At 32.1% G+C, this 22,871-nt stretch overlaps 1 non-coding gene across 1 annotated transcript; it reads left to right on the forward strand.

Moving 5' to 3' along the window:
* Nucleotides 1-1,739: 1,739 nt before the first annotated feature.
* On the forward strand, nucleotides 1,740-1,846 carry LOC139860730 (small nucleolar RNA R71). The gene has a single exon (XR_011763354.1). It is a non-coding gene; the product is annotated as a small nucleolar RNA R71 (small nucleolar RNA).
* Nucleotides 1,847-22,871: the final 21,025 nt, after the last annotated feature.

The raw sequence follows: 22,871 nt of genomic DNA on the forward strand, positions 1-22,871 counted from the left end.
TCATTTAACGCTTTAATTTGTTACAAGAAATTCAATGTGATGTCAAGACCCCTACGAAAAGACATTTTAAATGAAACACTCAACTCATGGATATGTTTTCTCACTTCGGTGCTAAGCTTATATTGCTCTTTTATAAATTCAGTTACAATTCTATTCACGGTAAAGTCATCATCATCTTCTTTATCAACTTTAACCATTTTCACATTAGAGCGAGGAACTTTGGATCTTGGAACTAACGAAATAGATTCAAATATAGCACCATAACGAATAGTTAACAAAATATCAGCATAGTTAATGGTAGCACGAGCAGTAGCTAGAAAAGGAGATCCTAGAATTAAAGGAGTTATTGGATCTTCTTTCATGTCCATAACAACAAAATTAATTTTATAGAAAGCATAACCAACAATGACTTCAATTGCCTAACAATCCCCAACGGTTCATGTAAACGACTATCAGCAAAACATACATTTCCTTTTATTGGTTCCAACGATGGCAATCCTAAACGATTATAAACGGAAAATGGCATAACATTAATGCTAGAACCAGTATCAGCTAATCCCATCACTGGAATTGGACCACGAATTAAGCAAGGGATTTGAAATTCTCCCGGATCAGTGCACATAGCAACAGGAACTTCAGGTGACGTATAAGGATCTACCGGATCAATTATGAAGGAATAAAGAGAGCAGAAACCTTCTTTTCTCCTTTCTTCCAATTATTTTATAGTATCAGCCAACCAATCATCTTTATCTTCATATTTCGATTTTTCAGATTTTTCACTATTAACTTCATTATTTTCATCCACCTCTTCATTAACTTCTTCTTATTTCTCATCAAACAACTCATTCATGAAAATTACCTCATCATGATCAAGACCTCAAACCTTAGCATCTTTTGACTTATCTTCCTCATTAGCAGTCAACTTCTTTATTTCTTGATCATATTCTTCTTCTACCATATCAAATTCCCATAAATACTGCAAACTAGGTTCATGAACATCAACCCTATTCACTTCTCTAATAACATTCACCTTTTCAAAACAAACTTCCTTAGAAACTTCAGATTCAATAGGAACTTTACTCTCGACAAGTTTGAATAACTTAGTAACATTGCGCTCTAAGTTTTGAATGGACGCTTGATGATTATTTTGTATTTGGGAAAGTTGAGCTTTTATATTTTCATTAGCTTCATTTTGATTTTTTATAAAAGTGAGGATGCTTTCTTCAAGATTAGACTTCTTATCATTAGAAGAATTTGGAATGAAAGGTGCTCTAACAGGAAAGATACCAGGTGGGTTTTTATTATTAGTAGGATAAGGTGCATTATAATTATTACGGTAGTTTGAGTTTCCTTGGAATTGATTCACAACATTCTCAACTTGCTCCATAGTAAGACTAGCAACACAATCCTTAGTAGCAAGAGGACCTTGACATTTTTCACAACCTACCTTAATTATATGCATCTCCTTAGTAAGCTTTTCAATTTGCCTTCCTAAATTACCTAATTGCACATTCATAGCCTTAACCATATCTTCAGAATCAAAACTAACAGATTTTACCGAACGAGAAATATCTAAGTCTTGGTGCCATTCATGGGAATGCGCAACCAACTTATTAATCAAAGTTTCAGCTTCTTCGGCAATTTTACTCATAATGTTCCCTCCAGCAGATGTATCAATCTCTCTTCTCGTAGCAATATCACAACCCTTATAGAAAGTAGTTACCTTTTTAAATTTATCCAAACCATGTTGTGGACAACCTCTAAGCATTTGCCCAAATCGAACCCAAGCAGAATAAAGAGACTCATTAGTTTTCTGACAAAAATTAGCAATTTCAGTTTGAAGGGTGACAATTTTAGACGCAGGAAAGAATCGAGTGAGAAACTTTTCAACCATCGTATCCCAACTAGTAATATCTCCTTCAGGTAACGAGTTCAACCATTCCCTAGCTTCATCTTTTAGCGACCATGGGAAGAGACGAAGATAAATAGTATTACTTTCCACATTATTAATGTTAAACAGATTACAAATATCTTTAAAATTTCGAATGTGGGCATTAGCATCTTCCTTCTCCCTACCCGTAAATTGATTATCTTTAAGCAAATGAAAAATAGGACCCTTAATATCAAAATTTTCTTTTATTTCGGGCTGAGTAATAGCATGACCTAATCCTTCCCGACCAGCTTTCATTAACGCTTCCATTGAATCAGTCATTTTAATTTCTGAATCAAGAAGAAATCACAAATTAGAATCAGGACTAGAAGGGGGGCTAGATAATGAATCACCATTAGAAGTAGTTCCCTCTTGGAAATCTAATTTCTTAACAATTTTCGAATCCTTAGAAACTTTAAATAATATATCAGGATTTGACAACGTTCTTTGTAAGACTGGTTTCTTGGACCGAGTAATCATGTGATCTAAAATCATGAAAAGAACTATTTTAGGAGAAAATCTTTTAAGCCTTAAAGGATATATATATTTAAGTTTTATGTTTATATTAATATTTAAGAAATATCTTAGTATATTTTTGAATTTTAATTAAATAAATATAATAAATATTAATAACATAATTAATAATATAAATATTAAATAATAACTTTTATCACATAACAACAAATAATCGAACATACACGGCCTATTGAATCTTTCAATACTTAAGTGATCCGTCAACGTCTAGGTTCGAGCAGGAGCCTTTAAATCGGAACCCCAGCAACCATCCCCTAAAGGAAGACAGTCATCACCCGTTTTCAAGAAATATCAACAACCAAAGTATATCTAACTTCCGTATTTACCGGGCTACACTTTCCCGGCAGCGCCGCCAAAAAGTTGATGTGCAAAAGTGTGCAGTGATTAATTTGCCTTTTAAACTTTTAAATTTATATAACCTTTATCATTACACTTTTAACACTCTAACGAGCAACAAAACCCGATCATAAGTAGTATTTTAGGTTATCGTCCCAAGGGAAGTGCTAGGTATGGATAAGAGTTGTTTTATCATTTAATTCTTATTAAAGAATTAAAGATATATTTTTGTATCTTTTATGGGATAGATTTATCTCTTAGGAAAGAGTTTGCTTTTAAAGATAAACAAAACAAAATAAGGAATTAAAGATTCAAAATAAAATAAAATACAAATAAAGATACAAGTGATTACATGGACAACCAATTCATACGGGAATCATATTAGATAAGTTTCATGATTTATATTAACACAAAGTAGAATAACAATCATAGACCAATTATTATCACTTAATAGGTTAAACTAAGTGTTGCATATCAATCAAAAAGTAGGACTTAAAGCATGTGCTAGATATGTGATGTGCATAACTAACATCTTAATTCTTCATATTCAATTCAATTATATGATACATACCAATCTTGTGATGAGGATCAATATGCAAATAGACTGAAAAATTATATAAGCTATTAAACACCAAGTAGATCAACTCAAGTTACTAGCTGAAAGTCAATTACTACTAAGTTTTCATGCAATCATTAATTAAACAAATCCAAATCAAGGTTCTTCGATTAAGCCTAACAAAATTAACTTCTATTATATAAGCGTAACTTAAATCAAATAAATTTATCACTATTAAGTTCTTTAACCTAGTTGCATGCAATTCAATTTAACAAGTTTGATGGACTAGATCTAAACAAGTAGCATGAATCGAATAAAAGCTTATCGGATCAAGGACTAATTAACCCTAAAATCATGTTATTTAATCATTAAGCATGGCAAACAAGTGTAATCAAACAAAACAGACTCAAAACAATTCAAATATCATTACAGAAACTCGACCATACAGATCTGGAAAAGAACCAGAAATTGCACAGAATAAAGCACAAAGCCGGCGGCTTCCTTCACTCCAAGCCGGCGGCTTGAGGGTGAAGCCAGCGGCTTCATCTGAATCTCAGATGAAGTTTATCTTTCGTCCACGTAATCACTATGAACATTTAGTTCATAGTAAAAGATGAATAGAAACGAATACAGAAAATGAAATAGACAAAACAATAAAATAAGGATAGAATCATACCTCGAAAAGAAGGTAAATGTAAAAAGACTTGAATTAAATCTTGAATCTTGATTACAAAAAGTAAATCTAACCTAATGGTTTAGAGAAAACCCCTAGAAAACGACCTAACAAAATCTAGAAAAACTATCTACTTCTAAACTTATGAAAACTGAGACCAGAGGCCTTAATTTATAGACTTCCGGGGCGGTGGCCAAGCCGGCAGCTTCAGTGGGAAGCCGGCAGCTTGCCTTGAGTCGGTGACTCCTCGTGCAAGTTAAACTTTATTCGCAAGCCAAGATCTTGTAACCGTCATACTGAAGCCGGCGGCTTCATGCCAGGCCGGTGGCTTCACTTGATTCGCCGGATCTTTCTGATTTTATCTTGATTTTGTTTCCATTTTTACTTGAACTTGGTTGATAAGTTAAGAAACCGTGTCAACCAGGCCGGCGGCTTCATAGGGAAGCCGACGGATTCCTTTGCCTTTTTCCTGATCAACAAGTTCTTTCAATTTTTATCGATTCTGGAATATTCTGTACTTTCAACACCAAAGCCGGCGGCTTCATCTAGCCACTTTGCAATTTTCTTTATTTTTGATCCTGTTTAATACATAACTTGGACATAATCATTAGAAATATCTTTTTCCCATTTTTACTCAATTTAGTGTGTTTTGGCATCAAAATGACTCAAAAATACTAAGATAACTCCTCAAAATGTTATAAAAAAACTGTATAATTTAGGAGTTATCATATATGTATATATGTACCACCTTTACGCTAATGTATATGTAACACATACATAAAATATATACATATATCATATAGCTATAAACACATATATGTATAATAATAATAAAGAATATATATGTATGTATCATATAGGTGTATTTATATATATAACACATGTATTGATAAGATTACTTAACGATTGATTAATTAAAGAATAATAATATTATTATTATAACATGAAAACTTATCTATATGGTAACTTATTATACTAAGTATATTATCACCTATATATATAATTAATAAGTACATTAATAATTCATAGTGTGTATACAACTATAACGTGAAGGCTATAATTAAAGATAACGTATAAAGACTACAAACATCACCGCTACATGTGGCCTAGGGTGGTGCTTGTTGCCTTATGGGAACCGCTTGTGGATTTCGAATGTCATGACTTAGATTCTGGTCAAGATGTGATGCCACGTACAAAACCATCGTGTACAGATCATCAACAACAGGTCCATTACAAGGTTACAACACTATATGCTGTTTTAAAACAAGTTTGCATTCATGGAAGGATAACGTTTTACAAAAGATAGCGTGCTTCTATGAATAGAAAGTGTTAACACAAGAACGTGACACTAAGGTCATTACAAGCCATTGTTCAAATGTAACATAAGTTTTGAATGCAAAGTAAAAAGTTTCGTAATTGAGACATCTCTAAGCATAGCAGCGGAAATCTAACACCGAGAGTCTAGTACAGCGGAAGTAATCATACATCTAAGCACCTGAGAAATAACATGCTTAAAAGTCAACACGAATGTTGGTGAGCTATAGTTTAATTGTAACAGTAATGTAATGTAGGCCACGAGATTGCGTATTCAAAACAGTATGAAAAATATATGCTTAACCGTGGGCACTTGGTAACTAACTTAACGTAAATATCACCCCCTAAAAGTACACTTGGCGAGTGCGTAAGTTTACGAAGTATTAAACACCCATTAAATGCTAGCGCGACTAGCCCGAGTGGGGATGTCAAACTCTATGGATCCATATCTAAGATTCGCGTTCACCGGTTCAAAAACCAATGACTAAACGTTACCGAGCTATGGGGAAAGTTTATGCCGTTATATAACCCACACATATAAAAGTTTAAGTACTCGTGCCTAGTAAGTAAAACATAAAAAGCGCATGTATTCTCAGTCCCAAAAATAGTTGAAGTAAAAAGGGAGCTATAACTCATAGTGGTAAATGTAGTAAAAGTCAATACGAGATAAGTAAGCAAGTAAGTGGGTCCGAAAAGTCCTCAACCTAAGTTAAAGGTTACTAACTCAGTAAATCTTCCCAAAAGTTTATAAGTAAATAAATTAAGTCTTAAGTGTCATCATCATCAACATCATACGTAAAAAGTAAAGTAAGTTTTCAATCAAGAATAGAGACCGAAACAAAGGCTGACTTCGTTCAGCTGCTACGACCTCTATACAAACTGAAATGATGTGAGGCCAGTGGCCATGGATCCGTATGTGAGTCCTCTAACTGATGACCAACATTAAGAACCTAACTCGTCTTCGTTTGACCGTGGCAACGTTTTAAGTGCGAGTAGGTCACAATTTTCAGCACAACGTTACAAGGGCGTAGTGACATTCGGAAGGCTATAAATCCTAAACCGTATATCAAATTAAGACAAGTCTTAAACGAAAAGTCATCTACTCGAACCGAACTATCTGGAAATCAACTTTTTTAGTAGCCCAGGGGCCTGATCAAATCCTGAAAACAGTAAACAAGTGCTGTGGTGGAATTCTTGGTGCTTGATGCTCATCACGGTTCTCATCCTTGATGCTTGTAGCTTCAAGTGTACAACTCATTGATGTGTTAGCATCACTTTGACCAAGGTTTTACCATCAACACACAAGAGTGAAGACTAAGAATTTAAAACACAACTCATGTGAGAGTTTGAGCAAGGTGATGAACCAAAGTTACATCAATTTTCTTAGTTTCAACTCAAATGCAAGTCTTATTAAGCTATAAACTTTGAATCAAACTAGATAATCAAGACCTTAAGCTAGAGAGCTTAGATCTTAACTAGATATTAAAGATCTTAGACTAAAAAGTCTAGATCTCATGTTCTTGGTGAAACCCTAAGTCAAAACACTTAGACTTTCAACTTTACACTACCATAAGTTATGAAACTTAGATTTTGTAAAGTAAAGTGAACACAAATTAATGAATTATTGTTTTGACAAGTTAGATGACCATAAGTTACTTAACTTAGATCATCTTTAATTAAGTGAAAGTCATAAACTAGTAAGCTTAAACTTTCTTGTTCTTGAACTTTCAAAGTTAGACTTTGGTTTCAAGATTTATGAGATCAAAGTTAACAAGTAATCTTTGACCAAGTAACTTATATAAATCGAATTCCATATACATAAATGATAAATTTAAAGTTAAAAATAAACAAGTTCAAGTTTGGATCCTTTATACAAAAAGATATCAAGTCACAAGCTTGAATCTTCATGAAATGAACTTTAAAGTTCCAATACTTGAACATAAAGAGGATCTTAAAGTATTTGATCCTTAGATTTGTTATAAGTTTCATGTAGAACCAAAAGCTACAAAGCTTTGATCCTTGTTCTTGCTTCTTTATCATAAAAGTGATTAAAGATTGCAAGATAACATGAGGATTTGAGTTATAAGAACCAAAATCCAAAAATAAATGAAGATGATGATGATTATGGTTTTGAAAGAAGAAAAAGAAGAGAGAAAAGTGTTTAAACCTTCATGTTCTTCAAGAAAAGTTGAGAGAAAAGTTAGAGAGAAATTTGATAGAAAAGAAGTGTGTGTTTTTGAAATGAAATGAGAGTGTTTGAAATGAAATGGTGGTGTGGTGGGTGCCCTTGTAGGCCGACGGTTTCATGGGGTGGTAGGGGGGGACCATTTGCTTGCTATTGGGTGGTAGTACATGGTGGTGGATGTACATGTTGGGTGGCATGGAACAAAATGCTAAAACATGTAAGTAGTAGTACCAAACATGCTTAACTTTGTCTTACACTCTAATTGGGTTTTGTCTTATGCTTCATGGGCTAATTTAGTTCATTAACTAGTCCCTTTAGTGAGTCCATCAAGTAAGTAGGTTGGGCCTTGGAAGTCCACTACGGTAAAGTCCACTAAGGTAACTAGTAAGCATTAGTAACCACTAAGCATAATTAAATAAGCCCTTAAGCCAAGTAATTATTATAAAAAATAACAATTAAGTTTACGTAGTCATAATATCCCAATTATGACAAAAGTTAGCCGTGTACCAAGTACGTATCTCGTTTAAAGTGATAAGTGACACTAACGGTCGTAAAAGCAATCAAGGATCATGTGAAGTAATTAAATACTTAAAAACACGTTGTAAGGCATTAACGAAGGTAATTAACATAATTAATGATCCCGGAATAAAATCTAAATTAGTACGCACAAATACGCAGTTTCGTGAAAGTAATAAATATAAATAAAAGTTGAAAAGGTCGGGTCGTTACACAAGAATCATGGAAGCCCGGTAACAACAGATCATTCGAGTGACTTGCATGATAGCTACGAAGTTTGGCGAGATCGTACATCTTTGTGAAGAATTATAACCCAAACTTCTTTAAACTAGAAGCTTACTATAAGTGGAAGCTTTCCATAAATAGTAGGTTTCCAAAAATAGAAACTTTTGAGAAATAGGAACTTTTCTCGAAAACCATCACTGTTAATATAGTTTGATATATTAATAAATAAACTTTATGTATGTTAGACATTAACTAATTAAACGTTATATCTCTAGGTTGAGATCTCCGATTACATACTCCGTTCATACTACTTGCGTGGAATTACTTACTTGCTACTAAGGTAAACTTCATAGCCCCACTTTTTGACTTTCTCTATTACTTATTTTAAACTTTTGGGGTGAGACACATGCTTGCTTTCAAACTGTTTTATGCTTAGACACAAGTACTCGAAAACTGTTTAACTGTGCTGCCATGCTTTATTTCATGCTAAATCCCTGCCATGATATCGTTAATTGCTACTTTGAAATGCAAACTTAGTTATTGTGAGTAGGCCTATTGAGAGCAACGTCTCTAACCAGTTGACCATTGGTCTTTGATTACATAATAATGATTAAATGGCACTGATAGTTCAAGGTGTCATGGGGTATCTTTGTTTAATTTCGATATCATAACTTCAGCACTACTTTTGATAACTAAATCTTGTGGTCTAAAACAATTATAAACCTATGTTGTTCACTCAACCATTTTTGGTTGACACTTTAAGCATGTTTTGTCTCAGGTGAAGATTGCTAGAGATTGTTTGCTATTTGGTCTTTGCTGCTTATGGAGTCTGCATTTTTATATTCATATTATTGCATTAAAACATTTAAGTTACATTTACATTTTGGATTTAAAATTGTAATGACTTTAATTCCGCTGCTTTAAATACATTGGTTTTTAATTAAAACGTCTCATTTAGAGTCGTTCTCGCTTTACACTTGTGGTATGATATTGGTTAGTCACATATGACCCTCGGTCCCATTTAGGGGGTGTGACAGATTGGTATCAGAGCCAGGTTGTTATAGAGAACCAGGATTGCATATTATGTGTGCCTTATGTGTTAGTTAGGGTGCCTTAGCTATCTATAGGTCTATAACCTTTCCTGCCTCGATTGTAAGCACTTTTCCTTTACATTTTATTCGTGCTTTTATGTCTTCCTTAGAACCTACCTAATATAGTTCTTTCGTGTCTTTTAGGATGTCTCGCCTTAACCCGATCATCATCTCCGACAATGAGTTCGAAGGATCTGTTAACTCACCGGTCTACACACCCGCTACTCCACCCGCATCACCAGTTTATGAACCTGCTACACCACCCACATCACCTGTTTACATGCCCGCTACTCTACCACACTCCCCTCCTATGGAAGATTCCCACACTAATGTCAACTATGATGGGGATGATGAGGAGGAAGAGTTTGTGGAAGAGATGATTGAGGAAGAAGTGGAGGAGGAGCCTTCCGAGGAAGAACCAGAGGAAGAATCTAAATCCGAGCCCTCTGTTGTCTTACCTCCTTCTTTAAAAAGAAAGGAACCCGAGACATCAGATACCGAGAGTTCAAGTTCATCTAAAGAACCCCGTTTTACCACTATTCCCGTGTTTTGCACCAACTTTGTTGAACATGCTATGGTAAAGAGTGATTTACATGAAGTGAAGACAGAGTTTGGTAAGTTAATGGAACATCTTGATGGTCACTTTAGTATGCTTGAAGATCAACAAGAGGAATTATCAACATACTCATATGATGTGTATAACATCTTCAGAAAGACTGCTATGAGGCATGATAGAGAAATTGAGCTGCAAAATCAAAGGATTGAGGAACTGGAGAAGGATATGCAGTTTCTCAAGGATCTTCTGTGGGAAAAATTCAAGACCCAACTCCCATCTCCTAAGAAGAATTAGATCTTAGGATTTCTTTTTCTATTTCCGTATTAGTTTTCTTTCATTGTAAAGACTTTGCCTAAAACTACTATCTTTGTTTTGTTTCGTGTTTAATAAAAGGTGTTAGTTATCTTTGTGATGTTTAATGAAATTCAAGTGTTTTTAATACATCTCGTTGTTTCCCCTATTTATCCTTTTACGCGTTGTGTGAATCTTGCACATTTATTTAGCAAATTTAAAAATTTACTAGCACCATTAACTCTTTGACTAATACTGTTGTATGTATTCAATGGATCAATCAACTCGTGGTGCTAACACTCTTCCAAATATTACTTTGACTCCCGCACAATTTCAACAACTGTTGGCTACCGCGCTAGGCAATGGCAACAATGGCGCACCGCGAAATCTTTCGACCATTTGTTCACATCAAAATTTCATGAACTACCAGCCCCCTACATACAAGAGTACTGAAAGACCTGGATTTAGAATTATGGAAATGGTGAATGCTGATCTCATGAGCTACACCAACCGATTCCAAGAATTTGCTTTCATGAATTCTCACATGACTACTCCCGAGTATCTAGGGATCCAATGCTACATCAATGGATTACCTGTTGGCCTTCGGAGAGATGTTATCTTGATAAACCCAAGCACCATACAAGAAGCCGCTTGCATGGCAAGCTATTTCATCGATGAACATAAGAAGAAAGAAGGTGCAAAAGGAAGAGGGAAGGAATGGAGTAAGAAAATTCTAAGGGAAAATTCAACAAGCTTTATAAAGGAAACCGTCCTGATTGCAAAAGATGTGACAAACATCATGAAGGATGGTGTAAGGCTAAGTGCACCAAGTGTAAGAAGGTGGGTCACATAGCCAAAAACTGTAGAGCTACGGATCCATCAACCAAAACTCCAGGCACAAAGGCAAATGCAACTGTTCTTACTTGCAATAAATGCGGAGGAGTAGGGCAATTCAAAAATTAATGTTCGAATAAGAAGAAGGATGAAGAGGCACAATGAAGAGTTTTTGGAAACTACGAGAGTCATTTAAATTTCTCATTTTCATAGTGTTCTTTATGTTACCATTTAGTACTTCTATACTTTGGAAGATTTCGTTAAGTTTCTGTAATACTCTGGTTATTTTCTTTAAAATGAATGAATGATGTTATTTTCTTTTCTTTCATTTTCCATTGAACCATCCGTCTCGAAGAAGATGATTGTTGGCTAGATGACATTAGTAGTAACTTTATGGAGTGATAAAAGTATGATTTAGTATAATATAATGACGCCTGATCAACATAGTTATATTATGATAAGTCATGCAGAAATCCTAATGGAACATGATGGAAATAAGGTCTAATCAACCTTAGGACCATTGTGTACCATTACCTACTCCTTATCTCTATATTGTCAACTAAAAATATCAACCCTAGATATTATATTATCCTTCGCTTTCAAATTATCCACGCCCGGTGCTGCATCTATTGCAAATGCACCATACTGTTTAGCACCATCCGAAATGAAGGAATTATCCAACCAACTCCAAGAACTTTTGGAGAAAGGTTTCATTCATCCTAGCTCGTCTCCGTGGGGAGAACCCGTTCTATTTGTTAAGAAGAAATATGGCACGTTGAGAATGTGTATTGATTACCGAGAACTCAACAAGCTAACCATCAAGAATCGTTATCCACTTCCGCGTATTGATGACCTGTTTGACCAATTGCAAGGGTCAAGTATCTATTCGAAGATTGATCTTAGGTCGGGTTATCATCAATTGAGAGTGAAGGAAGCTGATGTTTCTAAGACTGCTTTCCGAACTCGTTAGGGACACTATGAGTTTCTTGTCATGCCTTTTAGTGTAACTAATGCTCCTGCTGTATTCATGGATCTTATGAACCATGTATGCAAGCCTTGTCTTGATAAATTCGTGATTGTTTTCATCGATGATATTCTAATCTATTCCAAGAACGAGAAAGAGCATGAGCAACATTTGCGATTGATTCTAGAGCTCTTAATGAAGGAACAACTCTATGCCAAGTTCTCTAAATGTGAATTTTGGCTGCGAACCGTGCAATTTCTCGGACATGTAGTTGATAGTGAAGGAATACATGTCGACCCGGCGAAAATCACTGCTATTCGAAACTAGAAAGTGCCTAAGAGTGCGAAATATATTCGCCAATTTTTGAGACTTGCTGGTTATTACCGAAGGTTTATCAAAGATTTTTCTATTCTAGCCAAACCTCTCACCAAGTTAACTCACAAGGGTAAGAAGTTTGAGTGGTCCGAAGAACAAGAATTTGCTTTTAAGGTTCTAAAGGATAAATTGACCACAGTCCCGATTCTATCATTACCCGATGGCACTAATGATTTTGTAGTCTATTGTGATGCCTAAAACCAAGGTTTCAGATGTGTCTTAATGCAACGTAACAAAGTTATAGCTTATGCATCTAGACAATGGAAGAAACATGACAAGAACTATACCACGCATGACCTAGAGTTAGGAGCTGTGGTATTCACATTGAAGATGTGGAGACACTATCTCTACGGAATTAAATTCACGGTGTTTACCGATCATAAAAGTCTTTAACATATATTTGACCAGAAGCAATCGAACATGAGACAAAGGCATTGGGTCGAGTTATTAAATGACTACAACTGTGACCTTAAATTTCATCCTGGTAAGGTGAATGTAGTTGCCGATGCCCTTAGTAGAAAGGATCGTGCCAAACCGATTCGAGTCCGAGCTTTTTATATACGTATTCGTACGAATCTTACATCTCAAATCCGTGAAGCGCAACTTGAGGCAATGAAGGAAAAGAATGTCCAACTTGAGGGACTTAAAGGTCTCGTAAAGCAACTTGAACTCAAAGGAAATGGAATAAGGTATTTCAATACCCGAATCTGGTTCCCAATCTTCGAAAATCTTCGAGAACTAGTCTTGGATGAAGCACATAAGACTAGGTATTCTATTCACCCAGTCTCTAGTAAAATGTATCACGATGTGAAAGAGTTTTATTGGTGGCCTAATCTGAAATCTGATATTGCCGATTATGTGAGCAAGTGCCTTACTTGTTTGAAAGTAAAGGCCAAACATCAAAAGCCGTCTGGTTTACATCAATAGCTGGATATTCCGCAGTGGAAGTGGGAGTGTATCACTATGGATTTCATTACTAAGTTGCCCAAGACTTCAAACGACAATGATACTATATGGGTCATAGTGGATCGTCTTACTAAATCTGCACACTTCTTACCGATTAAAGAAACCGACAAGATGGAGAAATTATCACAACTCTATATCAAAGAGATTGTCTCACGTCATGGAGTCCCTATTTCTATTATTTCCGGTTGCGACAGTCGATTCATTTCTAGATTTTGGAAAACTTTACAATCTACTCTTGGAACTCAACTCGACATGAGTACTGCTTATCATCCGCAAACCGATGGTCAAAATGAACGAACCATTCAAACATTGGAAGATATGCTTCGTGCTTGTGTTTTCGATTTTAGAAAAGGTTGGGATAGACACTTGCCTTTGGCTGAATTTTCTTACAATAACAGCTATCATTCAAGTATTAAGGCTGCACCTTTTGAAGCCTTGTACGGACGAAAATGTAGATCACCACTATGCTGGGATGAACTAGAGGACAGACTATTAACTGGTCTGAAAATCATTCATGAAAGTACTGAAAAGATCGTTCAGATTAAGAAACGATTAGAAACTGCCCGCAGCCGATAGAAGAGCTATGCTGATAATCATCGGAAAGATTTAGAATTCCAAGTTGGTAATAAAGTCATGTTGAAAGTATCCCCTTGGAAAGGCGTAGTTCGTTTTGGTAAACGAAGCAAACTAAGTCCGCGTTATGTTGGACCTTTCAAGATTATCGAAAGGATCGGGCACGTGGCTTATCGATTAGAACTACCTGCTGAGCTTAGTAATGTACAAGACGTATTTCACGTCTCAAATCTAAAAAAGTGTCTTGTTGATGACACACTCGTTATTCCTTTGGATGACATTCGCATTGATGATAAGATGCACTTCATAGAAGAACCAATTGAGGTCATGGATCAAACTGAAAAACGCTTGAAACAGAGCACTATACCTATTGTTAAGATCTGTTGGAATTCACGACGAGGCCCCGAGTATACCTGGGAACGTGAAGACCAAATGAGACGGAAATATCCCCATCTCTTCTCAACCGCAGATGCATCCGAGAAGTCCACCTAAAACTTCGGGACGAAGTTTTTATTAACGGGGAGGTACTATGACGACCCTCATTTTTCATTTCTGTTTCTACTGTACCACTATTAGGAATATTGTACTCATAAACTTTGTTTAACAACACCTTGATTAAATAGTAATTTTTTATCAATACTTTCTGTTAACATAAGTTTATATATTTGTGTGATATTGTTATTATATAAACTATATGTGTTATTTAATGTGACAATATATATAATTTAGAAACAAATAAGAACTAAGTAAATATTAATAAAAGACATGGACAAGATGTAAATGATTAAATAAAATGTAACTTTAATAAAAAAATATATAAAATATATAAATAAAATATAATGCCGAATATAAAAAAATAATAAAATAAATATATGTATTAATAATAAAAAAAATCGGCTAATTAATATAAAAAAAAGAGAGAGAAAAGCTTGATCACTAAGCAAAACCAATCATAATCTAATCCTAATACTACTCCTTGATCTCCAAGCAATTCTAGTATGATTAGGAAACCCAAACTCGTCTATAAAAGGTTCATGATTTTTCCTTATTGTGCATCACAAAATAAACCCACAAAAATCCCTTCCATTCTTTGTTATTAGTCGACAAATTTCTCCAGCTTATTCCCTCTTTTTGTCGACTCATAAACCTTCCAAAAACAGCCATTGAAGTCGACCAAAACACCCTGCATTCGTCACCCTTCACAGCTCATTCCTGTCGCCATCTCCTACTGAGTTTGTGCAGTCCATTCGCCACTTTATGCAGCCATAACATCCGCCCAAACAACCCTTGTTCCTGCTTGATTTGCTCCTGTTTCTCTGCTACAAACATGTGATCAAAACAGCCTACAAAGTGTTCATTGTTGCTGCATTTTCATGCTGTGTTACTGCTGTATCTGTGCAACGAAAACAGCCCAAGAAACAAGCTATTTGGGTCGTGATTTGTTGCTGCTATTCCTGTTGTTTCTGTCGAGCCAAAACAGTCCCAAAACCCTTGGTTTGGATCGTAACTTGCTGCTGGTTCCTGTTTCTGTTGCAGTCTACATTCATCATCATTCTTAGTCTTAATCTTCATAAGGTAGCCCTAAACCCTAGCTTCATGGTACATATAAATTTATTTACTTTAAGTATTATTTTTAATAAGGTTAAACATGTTGAATTATAAGTATTATGAATTAGTTAGTATATTTATGTATGAATAAGTTATGAAATTAGTTTATGATTATGATTAATGAATAAGTTAAAAGATAAAAGAATATGATTATGATTTTATGTGTTAAGGATTAATGAGTTAGTGTTGATTATGATTAAGTAATTAATTTGATCATGAAACTAGTAATATAATCATGTAAGAATAATGATAAAACTAGTTAATAATAATAGTTGAAGATGAAGATTATGATCATGATTATGGTATATGAAGATAATGATGATTAATAAGTCATTAGGTTATGATTAGTTATTATGATAAAAGATTTAACATGAATTGGAGGTGATTATGATTACTTGAATAAGGATTTATGTAAAGATAGAAGTTTTAGGTTTAGTAAAGTATAATGATAATGATATACATGCATGCATGCATGCATACGTACGTATGTACATGTATACATTATAGATATATATGTGTGTGTATATGTAAATATATACATACGTGTATATGTATGTGTATGTATGTATGTATGAGTGTGTATATGTATTAGGTATATATTATAAGAAATTTCAAAAAGATGATAAGTAGTTATATGTATATATGTACCACCTTTACACTAATGTATATGTAACACATACATAAAATATATACATATATCATATAGCTATAAACACATATATGTATAATAATAATAATAAAGAATATATATGTATGTATCATATAGGTGTATTTATATATATATATATATATATATATATATATATATATATATATATATATATATATATATATATATATATATATATATATATATAACACATGTATTGATAAGATTACTTAACGATCGATTAATTAAAGAATAATAATATAATTACTATAACGTGAAAACTTATCTATATGGTAACACTTTTATTATACTAAGTATATTATCACCTATATATATAATTAATAAGTACATTAATAATTCGTTGTATGTATACACCTATAACGTGAAGGCTATAATTAAAGATAACATACAAAGATTACAAACATTACCGCTACATGTGGCCTAGGGTGGTCCTTGTTGCCTTATGGGAACCGCTTGTGGATTTCGAATGCTTTGACTTAGATTCTGGTCAAGAATCCTGGGTGTCCGGTAACAACAGATCATTCTAGTGACTTGCATGATAGCAGCGAAGTTTGGGCGAGATTGTACAACATCTTTGTGAAGAATTATAACCCAAACTTCTTTAAATTAGAAGCTTACTATAAGTGGAAGCTTTCCATAAATAGTAGGCTTCCAAAAATAGAAACTTTTGAGAAATAGAAACTTTTCTCGAAAACCGTCACTGTTAATATAGTTTGTTATATTAATAAACAAACTTTATGTCTATTAGACATTAACTAATTAAACGTTATATCTCTAGGTTGAGATCTCCGATTACATACTCCGTTCATACTACTTGCGTGGAATTACTTACTTGCTACTAAGGTGAACTTTATAGCCTCACTTTTTAACTTTCTCTATTACTTATTTTAAACTTTTGGGGTGAGACACATGCTTGCTTTCAAACTGTTTTACACTTAGACACAAGTACTCAAAAACTGTTTAACTGTGCTTCCATGCTTTGTTTCATGCTAAATCCCTGCCATGATATCGTTAATAGCTACTTTGAAACGCAAACTTAGTTATTGTGAGTAGGCCTATTGAGAGCGACGTGTGTTTACCTGGAAATTTTTGACCAAATTTAAACTTAATCTTCATATGTTCCCGATACGATAAGCAAAGTCTGTAATGTTGAGTCTCAGAAAATTTTGAAATTATACTCATGTAATCAATAACCCTTTTGACTGTGCTCGACGATTCATGAACAATTATTGTAAATAAATAAATAAATATATATATATATATATATATATATATATATATATATATATATATATATATATATATATATATATATATATAAATAGGGGTATGTATAATAAATTAAAATAATGAATTATAAAAGATCATTAAGATTAAGTATGTAAAATAATATACAAAATAATAAATGTGGTTATTAAAATAAAGATATATATAAATGTGTATGAATTTTATAAATAATTATTATGATATGTATATTGGAGTGTATATATAAAAGATATAAGTATTATATGTATTATATATATGTATATAATATAATTATTAGATAATAAATAATTAGTAATATGTAATATTAATATATGAAATTACAAATTAAAGATATAGTTTTTATATTAATATTAATGTTATTACTTTCATTATCATATATATATATATATATATATATATATATATATATATATATATATATATATATATATATATATATGAAATTGGATACACTTAATTATTAATATTATTATTATTAATAATAAGATTATTAGTTTTATAGTTATTATTATCATTATTTTTATTATTAGCATTATTTTGATTTGTAATATTATTATTATTATTATTATTTTTGATTATTATGATTAGTATTTTTGTTTTTATTCACAACATTTTATTATTAATCTATTATTATTAATATTACAGAACTTACTAATACAGATATAAATAAATTCAGATGGCATCGATATCCAACCTTTATTTATCTATCCTTCCTGTCTGATAAATTTAACATGTCGATCTCAATATACAGGGGAATCTGTTACAAGTCTCCATCCAGTTTTATTTTTTTCTCCTGGCTTCATTCTTATTCGAATCATCCTGTCGGCACACAATAATTTTATAACAATCAATCGTCCTTTGATTATGATTTCAATCATTCAGCAACCAACAACAATCACATTATATATATCCTACTCCGATTAGAAAACAGAAAAACATGATATAAAGCTCGACACTCTGTTACCTGTAACTTTTTATCAAAAACTCGAATTCGTATCAAATTTAAAAATCCATTAATGCAGTTTTGTTAGGATTCATCCACTTAAACGTTCTGCAAAGTTTGAGCTTTTAATTCCACGTAACGATTTCTAATTTACGAGTCAAACTTTTAAAACAAAAAGTCAAATGATTTGTTTTTCATGAAATTCGAATCTATTTTAGAGTTTCTGGATCGATTCATGATTTGGAAAGTTTCTAATGGTGATTTGGAATCTATTTCATGTTATAAATATATGGTAAAACGTCCTTAAAATCGAAATCATTTTTTTTTCTTCTTAACAGCGACGGCAGCAGGAACTCTTTAATTTTTTTTATTTTTTTCGTTTTTAATTAACTCAAGAATCATTATAGATTGATTATATTTCATTTGCAAGTCTAAAAATCAAATTTATTACTCGTTGTTATTGATTGGTTTGGATTTTGGCCGATTTGATGAAGAAGATGATGGATATTTCAAACGGGTTAAATATATTTTAAGAGCATAATAAATCAGGAAAAGTGAGTTGGAGTGATGGTTTGTGGTGTTTGTGTGTAAGCGAGAGGTCTCGGGTTCGAGCCCGATCCGGTGCAAATCTTTTTATAAAAGCTTTTGGAAGGTAGTTTCCTTATCAAATTTTTTTATTTATTATTTTTATTGTGATTATTATTATGATTATTATTATTATTATTATTATTATTATTATTATTATTATTATTATTATTATTATTATTATTATTATTATTATTATTATTACTATTATTATTATTATTATTATTATTATTATTATTATTATTATTATTATTATTATTATTATTATTATTATTATTATTATTATTATTATTATTATTATTATTATTATTATTATTATTATTATTATTATTATGAGTATTGTTGTTGTTGTTATTATTATTATTATTATTATTATTATTATTATTATTATTATTATTATTATTATTATTATTATTATTATTATTGTTATTATTACACTTATCATTATTGTTATTATTATTATTATCATTAAGTAATAGAATTATTATTATTATTAGTATCATTATTAGTATGTATTATGAATATTAGTTATTACTGTTATTATTACTAATATAAGTATTAGTTACCATTTATTATTATTATTATTATCATAACCCTAGTTACAATTATGGTTATTATTATTATTATCGTTAAGCTAAGTATTATTATTACTATCAAACTACAAATTAATATTATTCTCAAAAATATTAGCATTGTATCATTTTTAGTACTATCACTGCTATTAGTAACAAAAGTATTATTAATATGATTATCATTATTAGTAATGTTAATATTAGAAATTATTATCATTTTTACCAAAAATTGTTATTTTGATATCATTACAACTACATAATTACTATTATTATTATTATTATTATTATTATCATAACCTTAGTTACAATTATAATTATAATTATTATTATTGTTATTACTAATATTATTATCGATATAAGTATTATAATGAAATAATATGATTATTAATATTATCATTATTAATATCAAAAACTACCTTTTTAAGCAGATAAATATTTTGTACATAAAATATACTTATTACATATACTATAATTATATTAAAATTTCACATAACTATATGTATCAAACGTACTAAAATTATTTATATAAATACTTACAGATAACAAACTATCGATTTTTAAATATAACATTAAACAAGTATGTATATAAATATGGATATATTAATATAACTATATAAATATTAACCATTTTGAATATATACACAAATTAAATATACATAATATATAAACTAAGGATATAATAAATAAATTTGTTGAGTTACAATTATATGTTTTAATATATATATATACAAATGATATAGGTTCGTGAATCCAAGGCCAACTTTGCATTGTTCAGTATCGTCGTATGCATATTTTTACTACAAAATATCGTATTGTGAGTTTCATTTGCTCCCTTTTTAAATGCTTTTGCAATATATATTTTTGGGACTGAGAATACATGCGCTGTTTTATAAATGCTTTACGAAATAGACACAAGAAATCGAAACTACATTCTATGGTTGGATTATCGAAATCGAATATGCCCCTTTTTAGCTTGGTAGCCTAAAAATTGGTGTTTATGATAATTGCCACCAATTGACGCGAATCCTAAAGATAGATCTATGGACCTTGACACGTCCCATTCGGGTTACGAATGCTTTAGTACTTCGATTATCATGTCCGATGAGAGTCCCGGAATGATGGGGATATTCTATATGCATCCTGTTAGTTCGGTTATCAAGCGTTCACCATATGAATGATTTTTAATTCGCTGGTTACGCGTGTTATTTTGTACTCGGGTTATGTGTAAAATTAAATATCTGGAAATCATGTGGTCTATTAAAATGATGAAAATGAAATGATTATTATAAACTAATGAACTCACCAACCTTTTGGTTGACACTTGAAAGCATGTTTATTTTCAGGTATTAAAGAAATCTTTCGCTGTGCATTTGCTCATTTTAGAGATATTACTTGGAGTCATTCATGACATATTTTAAAAGACGTTGCATTCGAGTCATTGAGTTCATCAAGATTATTATTATGTCAATTATAGTTAGATGTATTATGAAATGGTACGCATGTCGTCAAATTTCGATGTAAAGAACGTTTGACTTTTAAAAACGAATGCAATGTTTGTAGAATGTATCATATAGAGGTCAAATACCTCGCGATGTAACCAAATGTAATGTATTCGTCCAGATAGATTAGGACAGCTCGTCTCATGTAGTATCAGAGCGGTGGTCTTAGCGAACCAGGTCATGCATTAGTGTGTCTAACTGATAGTTTTTTAGATGCATTAGTGGGTCTGGACTTCGACCGTGTCTGCATGTCAAAAGTTTTGCTTATCATTTCTTGTCAAAAATTACCTGCTTATCATCCTTAGGAAATTACCTGCTTATCATTCTTATTTTAGACACATCTTACTGCATTGATTGCATAAATAGTGTATAGACAAAATTCATATCTTAGCGTATCTGCTAATTCATATCTTAGCATATGTGCTAATTCATATCTTAGCATATCTGTTACTGTAAACTTTGCCTGATATATTCCATAAATTCCTCCGTAGTCTACGAAATCTTTTGTTCTATATATATAGATATTCTATATAATTAGAATACCATCCGATAGCCGGAAATCATTTCATATCGAAAAATTCTTTATTCAATTGTACGAAATGGAATTTGCCACTAGTTCAAGTCCCTCGAATTCTGATATGGATTTCCACTCAAGCTCCGAAAGCGGTGTGACTGGAATGGATCAATCAATTAGCCATCATTTATTCTGGATGAATTGGGGTTGGGTTCGTAGTCTACTTAATCATTGGAGACAAGAAGAAGGTGATCCTTACCACCAACTGAATTCACCTCTTGGCGAAGAACTTGAAGCACTTACCGGCGAACCTGTTTGTAATACCATTTTCTCTCTCATTTCCAGGGTATCTTGTTATGATTATATACTATCTCGAATTCTAGATCTTATTCATCCGCTCGTCCGAACCGACAATCATCCCGGGATAGTAGAAGAAGTCAACGAGCTTCGCGCTCGAGTAATCAATTTGGAGAATATGGTGCAAAATTTACCAGCTTTAGCAACATCACTGACACCAACAGTACCACCAACATCAAAACCAGTACCACCAACAACCCAAGTTTCAACATCACATGCCTCAACATCTCATTCTGTACCTCGAGTATAATCATCGTTCTACATGACGTTCTACATCATTTTCTTTGATCTACATAGCAATTATGTAATTTCTAATATTTTAGAGATTATGTGCTCTAGTTCTAACGACAAATCAAATGAGCTTAATAGTATATTAACTCATTAAATCCATGATTACATCTGAAGAAAATATATATGTTTTCATAAAGATTGTAATTAAAAATTCTTTTGTACAAACTGTTAATGGTGAAAATATTTAAACGGGTAGGTAATACCCTAGGAATATTTAGATTTCACATTAATAAGTTACACTGTACATTCTTCGTATCTAATTCAATAGTCATTTACTATCCTACTTACATCCACAGATATACGTATCCGTTCACCGCAGAATAACCATTTTCATTCAATTTCATATTTGAATTTTGACTTATCAGAATCCAACAAGTGGCATAACGAAGAAAAACATTGGACAAAATAAAATTTGTTAGAAACAAACAAATTAACTATGAGAAATTTTGTTAAGAATACACGCTAACAAAATCCTAGCTAACTGTTCCTAGCTAACTGTTAATTCCTTATTACCTTCTATTTATCGCAATTTATTTATCGCAATTTTATATATCGTCATTTAATTTCTGTTATTTATTTTACGAACTTTAAATATCGTCGGATAAATCGGGACACGTATACAATGTTTTGACATATCATATTGACGT

This window comes from Rutidosis leptorrhynchoides, chromosome 7 (genome assembly GCF_046630445.1).
Source record: "Rutidosis leptorrhynchoides isolate AG116_Rl617_1_P2 chromosome 7, CSIRO_AGI_Rlap_v1, whole genome shotgun sequence".
Classification (NCBI taxonomy): Eukaryota; Viridiplantae; Streptophyta; class Magnoliopsida; order Asterales; family Asteraceae; genus Rutidosis; species Rutidosis leptorrhynchoides.